Source organism: Myotis davidii, unplaced genomic scaffold, assembly GCF_000327345.1.
Source record: "Myotis davidii unplaced genomic scaffold, ASM32734v1 scaffold1439, whole genome shotgun sequence".
In the NCBI taxonomy this organism is placed as follows: domain Eukaryota; kingdom Metazoa; phylum Chordata; class Mammalia; order Chiroptera; family Vespertilionidae; genus Myotis; species Myotis davidii.
The window spans coordinates 652,088-658,483 of record NW_006292342.1 but is presented as its reverse complement, the minus strand read 5'-3'; positions in this window follow the sequence as shown (position 1 = coordinate 658,483).

Sequence of the window (6,396 nt, the reverse complement as noted above, 5' to 3'; positions counted from 1 at the left end):
TCATTCGTCAAATAGATATTGAGCGCTCGCTGTCTGTGTGCCAGTGAACAAAATGATGCCATTTTTCCTTCTTCAGATTGGCAAGAATTTGAGTTTGGTAACATCAAGCCAGGTGAACAGAGGCTGTAGAAGGATTAAATCCAAACCGTGCTCACCCCGTGCAATCCCTCTCTGCCGTGGCAGGCGTGTGTGCGTGGGGAGTCCACGCCAAACAAAGGGTGTTACTGAAAGGTTCTGAGTGGGCCGGGTTCAGGCACCTATGATATGAGGCCATAATGTATCAAAAGAACTGTTATTCCAGGCACCTGGGTGCAGGTGGGCTGAGTTCGAAAAAGGAATCAGCGGTGACTGAAGGGGGAGGCAGACTTTATTTTATTTTTATTTTTTAAAATTTATTTTTATTTATATTGATTTCAGAGAGGAGGGGAGAGGGAGAGAGAGATAGAAACATTAATGATGAGAGAGAATCATTGATCGGCTGCCTCCTGTACATCGCCTACTGGGGATCAAGCCCACACCCCAGGCATGTGCCCTTGGCCGGAATCGAACCTGGGACCCTTCGGTCCGCAGGCCGACGCTCTATCCACTGAGCCAAACCAGCCAGGGCAGAGACTTTTATTAACCTCTGCTGGCTGCAAACAGTTCTGCTGAATTAGGGTCGGGTCCGTTCTTGGTTCCTCCCATGCCAGATGTCCAGTGGTTATCTAGACTATGTGGTGTTCAAGGCTGCAAGCTTTCTACAAGATATCTGCTAAGCACAATAACTTCTCTCTGCCCCGTTTTATTATCTTGAACCCTTCCAGTTGCCTGCAGGTTGGATAGTTACTGTTAAAAAAAAAAACTGGGAGACGCCCTGGCTGGTTTGCTCAGTGGATAGAGCACCGGCCTGCGGACTGAAAGGCCCCAGGTTCGATTCCAGTCAAGGGCATAACTCTTTATCCCTCTCCCTTCCTCTCTGTAAAAAATCAATAAAAAAATATATTAAAAAATAAAAATAAATAAAAAAATTTTAAAAAATCCAAAAGACAAAAAACGGGGAGACACATGTCCATCAACGGAGGACTGCATACACCAGGATGGTAGGGTCCCAGGAGGGAATAGCATGAGCAGATAGAAAGAATGAGAGACATCAGGGAAATGAGAAAAAAAATTTTTTAGAGTATAATAGAAATAATCCTGTTATTTGCAGATTTTTAAATATTTCCTACAATTCTTGTGATATTATACTATGTTAGTAGAGTTTTGGTAATATATTTAAAATGTTGCATACACCAGGATGGTAGGGTCCCAGGAGGGAATAGCATGAGCAGATAGAAAGAATGAGAGACATCAGGGAAATGAGAAAAAAAATTTTTTAGAGTATAATAGAAATAATCCTGTTATTTGCAGATTTTTAAATATTTCCTACAATTCTTGTGATATTATACTATGTTAGTAGAGTTTTGGTAATATATTTAAAATGTTTTTTCTTGCCCTGGCTGGTTTGGCTCAGTGGATAGAGCGTCGGCCTGCAGACTGGGGTCCCAGTAATTTGCAGATTTTTAATATTTCCAACAACTTTTGTGATATCATACTAAGTTAGTAGAGTTTTGGTAATATGATTATACTTAAAATCCCTTATTCTTGAAATATAAATGATATTGCATATAATATTATTATATGTAAGATTATTTTTCTTGAAAAATTGGTGTTTATTGCATGTAATATTATCATACTTAAATCATTGGTTTCTTGAAATATTAATGCTTATTGCATGTAACATCATTACATTTAAAATAGTTTTCTTGAAATATTAATGTTTATTGCATGTAACATTGTACTTAAAATTGTTTTTCTTGAAATATTAATGATTATTGCATGTAACATTATAAAAAATAAATTTAAAAAATAACATAGATGGAGCCAGGTGGGTACTGGAACCATAAGCTGTATACCTGAAACTAATGCAAAATAATATTGAATGTAAACTGTAATTAAAAATTTTAAAAAAATTAAAAAAAGAAAAGATTTACTAAATTTAAAAGAAAAAGACATCAGGGAAATGCAAGTTAAAACAATGAAATACCACTACACTTTCACCAGAACAGCTAAAACTAAAAAGACATACAGTAGCAAGTTTTGGTGAGCAAATGGGACTCTCCTCCGCTGCTGGTGGGAATGTGAAATGACACAGCCACTTGGAAAAAAAAGTCTGGCAGTTTCCTTTATAAGAAATGGGTACCCACCGCATGACCCAGCCGTTGTACTCTTAGGTATTTACCCAAGAAAAATAACACTGATTGAAAAAGAAAAAAAAAAACCACAAAGACATGTAGACAAATGTTCATAGCAGCTTTATTCATAATGGCTGAAAACTGAAAGCAATCTAAACGTCTATAAATGGATGAGTGGTTCAACAAACGGTGGTCCATCCATATGAGGTGATACGCTTTGGCAAGAAAAAGAAATGAACTACTGGTAAGTGCAACAGCATGAATAAATATATTTTTTAAAACATCTTGCCGGCCCTGGCTGGGTAGCTCAGTAGATTAGAGCATCCTCCCGATATGCCAAGGTTGTGGGCCAGCCCGGGCACATGCAAGAATCAACCAATGAGCCTGGCTGGCTTCGCTCAGTGGATAGAGCATCCGCCTGTGGACTGAAGGGTCGCAGGTGCCAGTCCAGTCAAGGGAGTGTGCAGGAGGCAGCCGATCAATGATTCTCTTTCATCATTGATGTTTCTATCTCTCTCTCCCCTCTCCCTTCCTCTCTGAAATCATTAAAAATATATTTTAAAAAGAATCAACCAATGAATGCATAATAAACATAAGAACAAATTGATGTTTCTCTTTCTCTCTCTTCCTTCCTCTCTCTAAAAACCAATAATAGTAATTTTTAAAAATACATATTGTTTATTTCAGAAAGGAAGGGAGAGGGAGAGATAGAAACATCAATGATCAGAGGGAATCATTGATCAGCTGCCTACGGCATGCCCTCTACTGGGGATTGAGCCTGCAACCCGGGCATGTGCCCTCAACTGGAATCAAACCCAGAACCCTTCAATTTGCAAGCCGGCTCTATCCACTGAGCCAAACCATCTAGGTCAAGCATGTCAAACTCAAAGGCTAACACAGGCCAAATAAACAAGGTTTAAGTTTATGTGCAGGAGGCAGCTGATCGATGTTTCTCTCTCATCGATGTTTCTAACTCTCTATCTCTCTCCCTTCCTCTCTGTAAAAAATCAATAAAATACATTAAAAAAAAACAACAAAGGGCTGAGATAAATGAGTCATCGTAAGATAAAATAATAGAACGTTTTAATAAAAATTAATATTTTTGCTTGAACATTAACTTACCAGACACTGAATAACTGCACAAATTAATAAGCGTAACGCAAATAAACCTATTCTTCTTGTTCTCCGTACGCGAAATATTTTCTGTGGCGCACACCAAACAAGTCAGTCCGAGACTAATAATAGCGTGGCATTTGGCTGCTAAAATATTTGCTGCTGGTATTAGTGGCGAGAAATGGTGCGCCTGCACATAAGGCACGTAAGGGAAATGAATGCACACGATTATAGTAATCAGTCATTAGTGAACACTGTAGTTCATGATCAACAATTATGTATAAATGGATATTGTAAAAATTAAGCTAAAAAATTTTTATTAAAACATTTCTTACATACCACTATATTGGCTGGGCCGCAAAAATATTCAGCGGACCACAAGTTTGACACGCTTGATCTAGGGCTAATAGTAATTTTTTTTAAAAGCATTATACCAAGTGAAAAATGCCAGTCACTTTTGTATGAAGTTCTAGAACAGGCATAGCTAATGAACCTGTGATAAAAGAACTTGGATCAGGGGTTGCCTTCACAGGAGGTAGTGACTGGTGGGGCCATGGGGTGACTTTTGGGGGACTGGAAACAGTACTGTGGTTACACGGGTGGGCTCAGTTTGCAACAGTTACTTGATATACATTCCAATTTTTTAAATGGAATTTTCAAATACAGTTTAAGAAAGAAAGAGGTGGCCTTGCAGGTTGTAACAAGAGTGAGTGTTTATAGGCGCTTACTCAGCATCAGGTGAGGAAGTAGGGGCTTTATATTAAATCTTTATAACCGTTTCCTTGTTGGGGAAAGTGGCACAGAGAGGTTAAGTAGCTTATTAAGGGCTTTGCATTAAATCTTTGCAGTCATTTGTCTGTTGGGGAAAGTGACACGAGGGGTTAATTTACTCTCAGCCAGTTAGTGAGCCTGGGGCTGTACAAGAATTTGAACTCATAAGCCTGACTTCAAAACCCACACATGTTCCACACCCTTTAGCCACAACCCTGACAGTGGAGCCCAACTAAGCTTTTAGGTCCTACTGGTGAATAAAAATAGCAAGTTGTGTTCAGTGTTTAGACATTTATAGTATGAGGGAGGGAGGGAGGGGGAGAGAGAGAGAGAGAGAGAGAGAGAGAGAGAGAGAACATTACACACAAAGGTATATACATAGATATGTCAGCATTAAACTAAACAGAAAAAGATCTGAGCACTTCAGTGGCTGTTGTAGGGACCAGAATGGAGTAGAGCTGGCAAAGGGGATGAGTTTTCCTGATCTATGTTCTCTCTCTCTCTCTCTCTCTCTCTCTCTCTCTCTCTCTCTCTTTCATAGGAGAAAGTATATGTTTCTTAGGTTATTAAAACTCTATTTCAAAAAAAAAATAGATTTAAACAAACAAGTCACAAAAGGACAAACACTATATGATTCCACTTACAGGAGGTCCCTAGAGGAGTCATAGAGACAGAATGAAGAATGGTGAGTCCCAGGGTCTTGGGGAAGGAGAATTGGGGAGTTTAATGGGGACAGAGTTTCAGTTTGGGAAAATGAAGAAGTTTTGGGGACGGATGGTGGTGGTGATGGTTACACAACAATGTAAATGTACTTAATGCCACTGAAGCGTACACTTAAAATGAATAAAATGGTAAATTTTAGGTTATGTATATTTTACCATAATAAAAAAATTTAAATATATTTTTTAAAATATGGTACAACACAGCTGATGGGAGACACTTGGGAAAGCCCACAGGACGCATATGGCCCAGACATGGGTTGGCAGGTCAGAGAGGGCTTCCTGAAGAGGAGGCCTGAAAGCTGAATGAGAACGGGGTGGAGAAAGCAAAAAGACTCAGGCAAGCACTGAGTAGTCAGGTGCCAGAGGAAACAGAGAAAGAGAGAAAGAGAGAGAGGAACTGAAATTAGGGAAGTCAGTGTGTCTGGGGCAGTGGGTTTAAGAGGTGCATCATGGGAGAGGTCAGCGGGGATCTGCTATGCCAGGCAGGGCAGTTCAGGGCAATGGGGAGCCATGGGGATGTGAGGGTGAGGGAGGGCAGTAGGAGCTGCGAATTTTAGAGAGATCCCTTTAGTGCTGTGGAGAAGAGGTTGAATGGGGTGCCTAGAGGCAGGTCCCTCAGGGGAAGCTGGGCAGGCTGTAGGCACCCAGGAGGAACTGGGGCAAGGCCACAGGTCGTGGGGACAGGGGAAGTTGCAGCTGAGACGGGGCAGCTGCTCACACAGAGATGCTCTGTTCTCTGACCCCACTGTAGCTTCGGGGCTCATGAATTTTTCAGCCAAACAGGACTTGAGTTTCAGATTCCAGGGCGCCTGGCCCAGGCTTTTGGGTTCTATTTACTGCCTGAAAACATCTCAGGGCCCCAGGAGAAGGGCCCTTGATGAGGTTCAGTGATGCCTGGGCTGGGGTGACGGACTGGCAGCTCCCAAGCCCCCCTAAATCACCTTCTGAGCAGAGAGCTGGTAGGATCTTGGAGATTACCCTTATTTGAGAAGAAGGCAGCATAAAACCTTGGGTTTGCAGGATTAGAATTCCAGTTTGGCCACTGCTGGCAGGTGACTTTTTTTGTGTGTGTGACTTTTTTTTAAATTAAATATTTATTGTTCAGATTATTACAGTTGTTCCTTTTTTTCCCCCCCATAGCTCCCCTCCACCTGGTTCCCACCCTACTCTCTGCCCTTACCCCACCGCCACACACACACACACACACTGTCCTCATCCATAGGTGTACAATTTTTGTCCAGTCTCTTCCCGCACCCCGACACCCTTCCCCCCCCCGAGAATAGTCAGTCCACTCCCTTTCTATGCCCCTGATTCTATTATATTTACCAGTTTATTCTGTTCATCAGATTATTTATTCACTTGATTTTTAGATTCACTTGTTGATAGATGTGTATTTGTTGTTACTTTGTTGTTCATAATTTTTATCTTTACCTTTTTCTTCTTCTTTCTCTTCCTAAAGAATACCTTTCAGCATTTCATGCATAGTTTCTGTTGAGAAATCAGCTGACAGTCATATGGGTATTCCCTTGTAGGTAACTATTTTTCTCTTGCTGCTTTGAAGAATCTCTCTTTGTCTT